We start from the raw sequence: 12,137 nt of genomic DNA on the forward strand, positions 1-12,137 counted from the left end.
ATTGCTACCAAATTCAAGTACTCAGGCAGCAGGTTTTCCGGAGCGGGGTAGATAATTAGGTAAGGCAATCCTCTCTAGTACTAAACTGAGGGGCGTATGTAGGAGGAAGTGGCAGAGTGAGGCGTTAGCCGGCATGGCTTAACGCCTCACTCTGCCACTTCTGAAACGCAAAGCTGCACCATATTTACAACAAGATAGTGCAGCCTTGTGTTTCCCCCTGCGCTGGCGCTACATTTAGCAGTGTAGCTCCAACGCAGGCACCCTTCCACCATAGTGCAAGGGTGTCTGCCTACAGGGGAAGATTGTTTATGTGTAGGAAGGTGTCCCACTGCCCACTCTTTTCAGGCTAACCATAACATGAAAGGGGGCCTTATTTACAAGGCAGCGTTAAGCAACGCAGCCTTGTAAATAAAGCTAAGCCCCTATGGCCACCATACGGTCGGAAAACGTGAAGTTGTGGTGTCGTTAGGGGCTTGTATATATGCCCCTATATTTGTAGTAAAGGTATTAGCTAGATTGAAATACAAAATGTTAGAAAACTGACATCACCTCATTTGGGAACCATTAACTGCCTTTACAAATATAAAATCGCTATCATATCCTTATGCTGAACGCGGTGATTTGAAAAAGTTCTGCTGTAATCAATGAATTATTGTAGCTGCTAATTATGTATATCTCAAACTGGTAAAAGAGATAGCTTCAAGAAAAAATGTTGATTGATTTCTTCCCAACCTCCTTTCAATTGAAGTTAGAATGGTGTGTCTCCGCTTTTGATTCTTATGCTGAAGTTCTTTCATCCCTACACTGGAATTAAAATGTGACTCGTAATGAGGGACAGGCACAGAGTATTTCTCACATTTGACTGAAATCCCTTGACGGAGATTCTTCTGAAGCTCTTCAAATATTGAAACCTATCCTTCAAAAATGTATGTAAAATGATCGCGCATTTTGTTTGCTAGCTATCAGTGGCGAATCAGTGGTTATGCCAGTAAAATAGTTGGTTTATTCTGACCGTCCAAAAATAGGCCTTACTGCAATTTACCAATCTATATTGTTGCAAAATAATAGCATCTTGCACGAGGAGATATTAAAGGCCCAGGCCAGCACAGGTTAGATCTGCTGTTTGCATTTTGTTTCATACTTTGAAGAAGCACACATTTACGAGGGAAAAAATGAGAATTCTGTAGAGATAAACGTCCATTCCTCATCCAGAAAAGACAAAGGGACTTTCATTCTTTCCCCACAAAAGACATGTGCTGTGTTGCTTTCTATTTTCTATGGCACATAAAAGGTTAGACTTTTCAGTACCATTTGTGCAACCTATTCCATATTAGAAAATAATAGTACAACTATGTTTTTTCTTTAAATTGCATAAAGCATCGATCTGGCCACAATAACCTGCTATGATGTGAATAGCAGAGCTGCCACAAATTAATTTATCCTAAAGCCTAATGCTCAGACCATTATTATATGTTAATTTGAAGCAATATTTTGCAGGATTGTAAAACTGTTTCCAGCGCATATCCTCAGTAGTACCTATCATTCTTTGAATTTGTAGACATATGAAAACTGAGTAAAAATGTTCTTTCAAGCTCTGAATAAGTGCATACGACCCTCTGCTGGTGTCTAATCTGCTTCTCTTTAGTTCCCCTGCCTGGCAACAGAGATTTCATTTTTAATGCGAAGGTGGAACTGGGAATCTTTAGAAATGGCATTTTTGTTTGGAAATGATACCTTTGACTTCAGTAGCTGAGCTAGATGACAAATCATCTGCAACTGTAACGCACAGTTAAGGTTTTCGTTTTAAGTCAGCAGTTTTCCTTTTTCCCAAAAGTCAAGTTTGCACATCTCAAATTTATTTTGTGGACTTTCATGCATTTCCGTAGAAGTTTTAGCAAAGCTGTATCAAATAGCTGCATTGCCTCTCGAATACTGATTTTCACAACTGTAATTGAATTTAGAAGTTAAAATGCTCTTGCTGTTTTCCTTTCAGAAACATACCTGCATCATCTTTAACACAAACGTTTATTTGGAGGAGATACAGATGCATTATGGCCATAAGAGTGAATTACCAAAATGTTGTGGAAAAAATATTGTGCTGCAAGAATATCATGTCATAAAGATTGTCAAGTCGAAAATATGGGCGGACAGAATATAGAAGGTAAGATTATTATTTTTGTAAGCGTGTAATGATATGAATAATGTATGCACTATTGTTTTTTATTTTTTATTATTTTATTGATTAACTAAATAATTAATTTGGGAATGAAGTCTGTAAATATTTAATTCATTATTTGTTATTTTAATTATTTTAGTGCAGTTTGTAATACTTAAAGTTTAATCATTAAAGTGTAATTTATGTTTCATTAATTCATGAAACGATTTTAATTTAGTAGTGGGGTGTTTGGTTTGCAGGGTATTAGGGTAAGAAGTTGATTTAAATAAATGTCATTGTTTTTTATTTTAAAGATTTTTATATTAAATAAATAAATGATTGTTAATTAATTATTTTAATTATCTAATTGATTGTTATTTTATTTATTTGAGGATTGTGTGTGATTTTTAATTATAAATATTATATATTTTCTAATGTTTAATGATTAATTTCAATTTAGTAGCAGATTTGCAGGTTTGTAGAGTGTTAGAATGAGAAGTTATTCAAAATATACATTTACGGCTAAACTTTAGGTGAATTAAACTGATGCTTGATAATGAACTATAAAAACTATTTAATTGAATAAATGTTATGTTAATTATTTGTTGTTTTATGATTCATTGTTTATTTTATTTTATATCTTTTATTTGTGTCTGGGCTCCTTTGGTAGTAGGTAGGGATGTATATTTTTTTTAAAGATTTATGTATTATATTTCTTAAATTATTTTGCATTATGATTTGTTTACTGTTTATCTATATTTGTTTAATTTAAATATTTGTATTTTGGTATGCAGTTCAATGTTTTTTTTTAAGTTCAGTAATCTGTATGATATATCTAACTCCTTCACAGTACAGCTATTCCAGTACTGTTGCTTAGATTGAAGTGGGAATAGTAAATCTAACTGCTTCAATGTCCAACATTTTACAAAATGTTGCTCTAATCGGAGTTAGAATAGTAAATATGCAGAGGCGGAAGCACGGCATTCCCGCAGTCCATAGCTGCCAGGTGACCACATGCTTCCCTCTGCCTTGAGGCTGCTCCTGCTCTTGCTGCCGGATGGACAACAGTTGATGACGGCTTCGTGGCAGTGCTTCCCAAGGTTCGGCTGGTGCGTGGTGGATCACAGGACTCGCTTCTCTTTTCCTTTTCGGCATTCTGCCTTTGGACTAAAATTAAATGAAAACTAAACAGACAAAAACACTCTAGGTGGCAGCTTAATTGCAGGGTGCTGGGTGCTTATACTTGGCGCTGACCGTGGGGAACTGGGATTTTAGGGGCTCATTACGATGGCGGAATGATCGCCACCGCCGGTCCAGCAGTGAGGTCCGAGGCCCTGCTGACCGCCAGATTATGATGGCAGTGGGATCCAGACCGCGACCGCGGCGGAGGCAAATCCTGTCTGCCACGGAACCGCTAAAGGCAATAGCTACGATTGCCCAGCGGAGCGGTCTGCATCCATAATATGGTGGGGGTGACAAGCAAGCACCATCCACCAAATTAGGATGAGGTCTCCAGCCAGCCTTTCAACTGCCATTGAAAGGCATGCAGAGTTTGGTTTGGGGGGCCCGTTGCAGGCCCCCCTTGTGTTGGGGGGAGGTGTGGGTGCACTGGGTTTCACTGCACCTCGTGTCAGGCATAGTGTAGTGCCTGCCAAGTAGTGCAGTGAAATGCACAACATGCTTGTTTTGACATCGCGGCAGTGCTGCTGTGAGCAGCCAACGCCGCAATGTTAAATGTGCAGAATCTGACCGTTGCGAATATGGTGGACGGTCCCGGTTTACACCACCATGGCGGACGGAGCCCAGTCCATCCACCATCGTAATCGGCCACTTAGTTCCTGCTCGTGGCTCCCTGTGCCTGGAGGCATATCTCACGAAAAGACAGCTTTGTGCTTGAGGCACAACACGAGGATAACAGCTGAGGGCCATGGCGGTAATGAGCAAGAAGGCTCAGAGAAACACCTTAGAGGAGGAAAACAGGAGAGGAGGAGAACAGAGGTGAGCTTTCCTGTAAAATTGCTGCAGTCACACAGATTAAAACTGACTTTTTGTATACTGTCAGGGGCGAGAGGTTGTGAAGGAGAGGGGAGTGGCACGGACAGTGGTTTTGGACCCCTCCCTCACTCCTCATTATATTTCTGCCTGGGAACCGCATTTAAAAAGTATGCCTCCTTTTCTGCCATGTTCTGAATTCAACAAATTTACATAAAAAGATGAGAAACAATTAAACCAACGGGGAAAATATTAATAAAAAGGATGGTGGTACTTTAGAGGTCTGACCACGTTTTATTTTTTTGGCCACCTCAAGCGAGCCCTCTTTGCACTAGGACGTGCAGGCGGGGTAAAAATTGCAAAGCATCTAAAAGTAACAAATCTAATGGCTAAGGTGGATTCAGCTGCTGCACTGAAAGCCAAAACGCGATCAGTTCAAACAAAGGCAGCATCTGTGGCGGCAACAGCGGAGTATAGTCGAAAAACACAAACTGGTTCTACTATAGACTCCAGCTTTATGAGCTCAGAAGAGGAGCTGCCAGAAACTATCCAGGACTACGGAGCAAGGGTGGCAGCGGCAGAGAGTATAGCGCAAGAAGGGTCTGAGGAGAGTACAAGCCCAGAGCAAGAGTTGGGCCTACATGGTGAAATATCAGAAGAACATGACTCTAGTGCAAGGGCTCTGGAGGCAGAAAAGAGAAAAGCTAATCCTCCTTCTCCACAAGGAAAAACTAGAGAGGAGAAAACGGTTAATGCCAACAACAAAAACACTAAAAAGTATTCACTATTTTGAAAAGCTAAAAGATCCTTTGCCACTCCGGCTTCTGTGGTACTCTTACAAGGGATACCCACTGAGACACAAGCCAGCTCCTACCAAATAGCACAATCCTCTGCGGGACAACCACTCTTCCATAATGAAGAACCTAGCTCCCTCCAACAAAACTACATCCTCTCCGGGGGGGCTCAGCCTCAGGCATTGCTATTACCATCATCGCCGCAGCCACGACTTCAGCAGCCTATGCCGAGCTCGTCATCTCCGTAGCCGCTACAATAGCCCCAGATGCCAAGTAAAGTAGGTTCAGACCTCTCAGGACACCAAGTACACCTTCAGAAAGAAAACAAAGAATTTCAAAACAGTCCGTTGATGCAATTTCAAGAACGTGGAACTCTCCTACAATGTGATATAAAAGAAAGGCTGAATCTCATTTTAGATGAGATAAGAGAGCTCAAGACAACACAAGCCAACGAGATAGCATCCCTGCATTTAAGCCTCTCAAAGATAGAGGAGGCAGTGGGTAGTCTACTGGCAAGGCTACAAGAAGCAGAATCAAGGATCGCACATTTTGAAGATCAAGTGACCATAGTCCAGCAGCAGGTGAGCAGGGCAACTAAGGAGAAAGCTTCACTAGGGAGTAAGCTTGAGGAGATCGAGAACTACTCATGGCATGCAAATCTGCGCAGAGTGGGGGTCCCGGAGGGAGTGAAGCATTGCAACCCCTTCAATGGGCCGAGTCTTTCATAAAAAAAAGCATGCTCCCAGAATTCACAGGTGACCTCACCATAACAAGGGTGCATCGGGTGCCATTGCACGCTCTGCCGAATTTGAAATGACCGCAAACCATCCTGATTATCTTTGCCGATTATCACATCAAGGAACAGATTTTATGTAAGGCAATTCAGCAGAGACAAACTTTCAATCAATGATACCGCTAGCTGTCTCATTTGTTCTGATATGTCTGCAGCAGCCGCACACCGGCGGAAAGAGTTTGGTAAATTGTTGTGCCTCTTTAAAGCACAGGGTGCACAGGTGTCAATAGTCCAGCAGTCAAAGTTAAGGGTGCTAGTGAGGGGCAAGTTCCATATGTTTGCGAATATAGAGGAAGTACAAGATCTCTTGAAAGAAATGTCCTCTGTAAAGTAGATAAGATACACTAAATGTAAATTTCAGAGGCAGTTTGAGGTGGGGGTAGGGGTCACCTAGGGTGCAGCACCAAGGCACCCCACAGGAGAGGCATTTTGGGAGGGTGGGGACCTGGGCATTTTCCCATCTCCTGGGGAGGGCCAGATACAGGGAGGGGTTGGGAGCAGGTGGGGTTGGGGTGCGTGGCCAAAGAAAATGAGCAGAATCACAGGGGAATGGTGGTGAGAAAACAGTTTCTTGTGCTGAATGGATTAATGCAATATTCAAGTATGAATTTTAGAAATGAAATTTAAATGTCAGATAATCTCGGTTAATGTACACGGTGTTCCGAACAAACAGAAGTATGGAGGGATAATAAAGTGGCTAGCTTCATTTTCACCACAAGTTCTTTTCCTTCAAGAAATGCATTTGAAAACAAACACTCCCATGCCTTTTGTATCTCAATCATTTTCTAAAGTTTTTTTCTCGTAAGCAGGGATGGCAGTAAGGGGGGTTGCTATATATTGTAGTCGGGGTGGATTGGGAATTTTTTCAAGTACAGAGGGATCCATATGATCGATGGCTATGGATCACAAGTAACAGGTTTAAATGGGAATATTTTCAATTTTTTTAATTGTTATGGTTCAATTGTTGATGACCCGACATCTATGATGAAGATCAATGAGTTACTCAGAGGGGCTACTGGGCAAATTATTTTCGGCAAAGATTTTAATTATATTCAGGACTTGACAAAGGATACTTCGGATAAAAATCAAAAAACAGGTGAAGCCGAAGACTTAAAAAAGTAATCAATGTAAATACTCAAGATTTTCAGCTACTTGATCCATGGCATATGGTCCATCATGAAGAACGAGAATATACTTGTTATTCCCAATAATTTCATTCAGCTTTCCGCATTGACGTCTTTCTAATATCTCGTTCTTTGAAATATTCTGGATCTGAAATGGGGGCAATTCATTTTCAGCCCACTCATTGGTCAAAGAAGAAATAGAAATAGATGAGGCTAGGAGGATGAGGTCCAGGTGGTTGGTGGATCTACTCCTTCTTTCAAATCAACAATGGCTAGTTGATACAAGAATATGGAAGTGGATTTTTTTAAGGTCAATAAGGGGACAGCAGAACTTTTTTTAGCTTGATAAAGCTAAGCAGGAGTTAAAGGAGTTTTTTATTCTAGAAGAAATTAACAGCTCCCGGACATTCCAGCAGAGCGTCTACAAAGAGAGCCAAATGGTAGACAAGCTGCTGGCTTGATCTACTAGGACTAAACAGGAATCAGCCCTATTCACCGAAATACTACAATTTATCACAAGAACCCAGGTGACTGATAAGGAAAAGATTTCTAAAGTGTTCTTCCATCATTATGAGCAGTTGTATGCGACTACATATATGGCGGGGCAAGAGGCAATTCAACAATATTTTGAGGGCCTCAATCTAGCCAGGCAGAGGAGGTTCAAGCTGACATCTCAGCAGCTAAAGTTCAGCTAGCCCTTGCCTCAATGTCGGGTAGAAAAGCGTGTGAAAACGATGGACTGCCAGAAGTTTTTGCCAAGGAATTACCCCTTTCCTGGTGGAGCTTTTTAATTCTGTAAAAATGGGTGGTCTGGTTCCTACAGTTTTTAAGGAATCCATCATTGTCAGTTTTGTAAAGAAGGGGAAGAACCCCAGAGATATAAATTCATATAGACCTATCAGTTTACTCAACTCAGATTATAAAATCTTAATGAAAATCTGGGCACAGCATTTTACCCCTCTTACACAAAAAGTGATCCATAAATATCAGACAGGGTTCATTGCAGAGAGGTCGATGTCCACAAATACAGGGTTTTTAGTACAGGCACTTGACTTTTTTATCAGTAACCAAACTCCAGCTCTCATCATGATGGTCGACACAGAAAAAGCATTTTACTTAGTGAATTGGGATGCCCTTTTTTATGGTCTGGGTAGGAATGGGATTCTGTCCCAGGTTATAAAAATGCTTTTCAATATTCTACCAAGGGGCTCAGGCACAGGTGATTATTAATTCTAATCTAGCTAGGAAAGTTAATGTTAATCGGGGGACTAGGCAAGGGTGCCCACTTTCCTCGGTGCGATTTACCTTTTTTATTGAACCTTTAGCCACTAGAATCCGCAACAACATGGAGATTAAATCACCAATCGCATGTATGGATAAATTGACGCTGTTTGTGGACAATATTATCCTCTGTCTTAGCCCGGAAAGACAGAATATTGATTTAATACTAGCCAAATTGACACAAATTGAATTAATTGGAGGCTACAAAATTTATCGTAATAAGACTGAGAATTTATTAATGAAAATTTGAATAATTTTCTCCCCAACAAATTTAAACAACAAGCCCTTATCACCAATCCAATCCAATATTTAGGGATTTACATCACTAGTCAATATACAGTAATTTACAAATTAAATTATGAAGTCACGAGGAAAAAAATTACAAAGCTGTTAGAAGGATGGTCATTACTACCACTCACATTGATAGGCCGGGTGGCTCTTATAAAAATGTTTATTTTACACTTACTTTTTTTTGTTTATAAATCTCCCCATAAAAATTAATACAACCTATTTTAAGGAGTTAGGGACAATTTTTAGAAGGTTTGTTTGGAATAAGAAGGCTCCGAGAGTAAAACTCTCAGTGCTTCAACTTGACATCAGGGGGGCTTGCACTCTCTCAAGCTCGTACATACTATAAAGCAGCCTTTTAGATTTAATAGCCCGTTTACTTGACCGTAAGGCATCTGTTGATGACTTTTTTTAGAGAGAAGATGGTGCAAGAAGCTGGTTCACAGGTTCCTGTATTTCTGAAAACAGCTAAACTCCCCAAAAAAATGAAGTGCAAGACCTTGCAGGAGTACACTACAGACTCCTGACTTTTTATACTAAGAAGGCTTGCTCCACAGGATCTTGTTTCTTAAAATTAGCTGAATGTAAGTGCTTGAGCCTCCAAATTCAGGGCAGCCATCTAAGGTCTTGGAACAATTAGGGATTTAAAGAGCTAGGGCACTTTTTAGTGGCTTGCACAGGCATTGCTGGGCAAGAGGTCCAAGCGAGGTGTGGCGCCCAGAGTAAGCCCCTTTTTTTTTTTTAATAAATCTAGCTTTCACAACTACTAAAAAAGTGCAGTCTTTTACCCTGCTCCAGCCCAACTCCACTTGTAATTGCTCTATTTAGAGCAAAGCTGAGAGGAGTGGAAATTTTTTATCGCTGTACATGGTCTCAAGGGGAGCCAATCATGGTTAATAATTTTCTAGAAAAAGTAACACAGGAGTCTCAATGCATATTCTCAAATTGGGATTGGCTAGTTATCGCACAGCTAGGCAGCAAGGCCCTAGGAGCAGCTAATTTTAAAAGAATGACGTTTTTGCTGTGCTGGATGGCGTACTATACTTCCCAAGCTCTTCACAAGATTCACCTGGAATTAGAAAATAAATGCTTTCTCTGCCAGATGCTAACCGAGGGAGGTTGGCTTCGCACTTTTTTTACCTGCCCAAAGCCAGGACAATTCTGGGAGAGGATCTTTTCGGCTTTAAGCTGGGGAGTTCAGAAAAGTGTGGATCCGGACGCAGTGAATGCACTTTTTGGTCTCGCAGGCCAGAGACAAAACCTTGGAATGTCAAGAGGGGAGGAGACAACATTTGTAGCAATTGCCTCCCTCATGGCACATTCTCTGGTACTTCAGAATTGGAGGTCTAAAAAAATACCCACTTATTCAGAATGGTTGAATAAATTGATTCGTACCAGGAAATTTGGAGAAGCATATGCTAAGAGAATAGGTGCCAATAAAAGACTTAACGCTGTATGCAAATATATGGAGAGGCTTAAGACCGTCTTGGAGAAGTAGGGCTGTGTCTCTAAAAGGGAAGAAAGAAAGGAAAAGAGGAAAAGAAAAGGGAGAAAAGAGATAAATAGAAAAAAGGAAGGGAAAAGAAAAAACAATAATAATTAAAAAATGTGCACTTTAGTACTGCACCTTTGTAATTTTTAGTCTGTAAAGTATTGTAGCAAATTGTAGCAAATTGTATAGGATGCACTTGGGAAAAGTGTGCCTTGAAGATGACATCTTTTTTACATCATGTTTAGAAGATGAATTTCCAATATCACATTTAGATGGCAAATGAGCACATTGCACTTTAGACGGCAACATACCTATGAGGAACCAATGTTAATTGGATGGGAATAGCATATATTGTTAAATATTGCATTCTGCCCTTTATACATGCTTGTTATTACTGAATTGCACTTTGTCAAGTTTTTCCTTAAGGCCATTTGTTATTTTTATTGGCATGCTGTACTGTTATTGGAAATATCTGCCAATGCTAACTCCATTGGAAGGATATATGGTTGTTAAATATGGCATGCTGCACTTCATATTTGCTTGAGTTGGAATTTTATATGTGCATAAGGATGCCTATTTCTCAAATCGTTTGCAATAGTTCTTTGTACTCTCTGTGTTTCTGCTCAATAAAAAAAAAATGGATTAGCAAATATGCCTCTTTCATAGTTGGACAATTGTGCTAGTGTCTTTTAGTTTTGATTGTTTTTATTTTTTATTTAACTGCATTTATATTTATTGTTTCAATATGTACTGAAAAATGTAATTTGACATTTAAATTGTTTTTTTTTACATTACATATATTTTTGAATTAAGCTTGATACATATATTTGTGATATATACAGTACATATATTTTTTAATTAAGCTTGATATATATATTTGTAATATATATCCATGTGTGTTAAATCCTAATTTGTAACTTAATGTGTATATTTCATTGTATTTTTCAATGATTAAATGTTGATTTTATATATTTTTTTGTAAAAATGTACATATTTACATGTATTAATTTACATTCATATTCCAACTATTTATTTTTAATTATATTATTATTTGATGGTTTAATCTTGTAAATAAATGTCACATCATTTAATATAAATGCATAAATATATATGTGAATATTTTGATGCTGTTTAAGAAAATGACTATATTTAGCCCTCCATTACTGTATCTTTCAGGAGCAATATTAATGACTTTATCTAGTCCAAGTTATCTTCGTGGCTTTCAAGTAGCAGACTACAAGGTTTGGGCAATTGTTTCTGCAATATGGTATGCTGGAAGCTAGCCATGTCAACAGACAGTGTCATCCATGTCAACAACTCGGTTACAGTTCTGCACCTAAATAATGACTGCAAGTTGTTTATGTGCTAAACTATACCATATAAAACTGCGGTACTCAGGTATACGTCCAATACTTATACATTGAACAGCTGGGTCTGCATAAAAGAAATGATGTTTGCATTAATAGTTTCTTTTTTAGTCATGGGATCAATAGCAGTCCCTGTACACATGAGCCCATAATTTGAACACAGAAGCTGCATGGCTGACCTGAAACATAGCAGGTTCCTGTCAGGAAGACTTTTCTGAAACTCTTTCCAGACAGGAATGACATTGTCATAGGACTACCAGCGCCTCTGCTCATCTGTCCTGTGCTCAAGGAGAAAATAAGGTTCGGGCACTCTCTTATTCAATGTGTAGAATGTTTTTATCTTGATTTCATCTATGTTATGGTGTTGCATATGTGTGAATATAGGGCTTCCATTGTTCTTTCATGCACTTTTCTCCCACAAAAAACTCTGCCCTTTTGAGCATGTTGGACAGAATGTCTTGCATGCGTACATTGCTGCATAGCGGTGTATCCTAATGAAATGACACATTGACTTCAGTCAATGACAATTTATATAACCCACACATCAAAAACATTTATATTTCTTCACTCCATACGCAGCAGTGCATATTAAATACAATCCCAAGCAACATGCTGTATGCAGCATACAGCACAGCACCACACTACACAGATTCATAATAGTTTTTAAGAAACCAATGTCTAACTTGACAAAATTAATAAACAATACTTTATTATGTGCTACCATAGCTATCCCGTACTCAACAGTAACAAACATGACCAGAGATAATGACTGTAGGCGACCTTGACTCCAATGAGAATTCTAGAACCTAACGTCAAAAATGATGTATATATCTTTTCTTGTTTACCTCCAC

The sequence above is a fragment of the Triturus cristatus genome, chromosome 6 (assembly GCF_964204655.1).
Source record: "Triturus cristatus chromosome 6, aTriCri1.1, whole genome shotgun sequence".
NCBI lineage: Eukaryota > Metazoa > Chordata > Amphibia > Caudata > Salamandridae > Triturus > Triturus cristatus.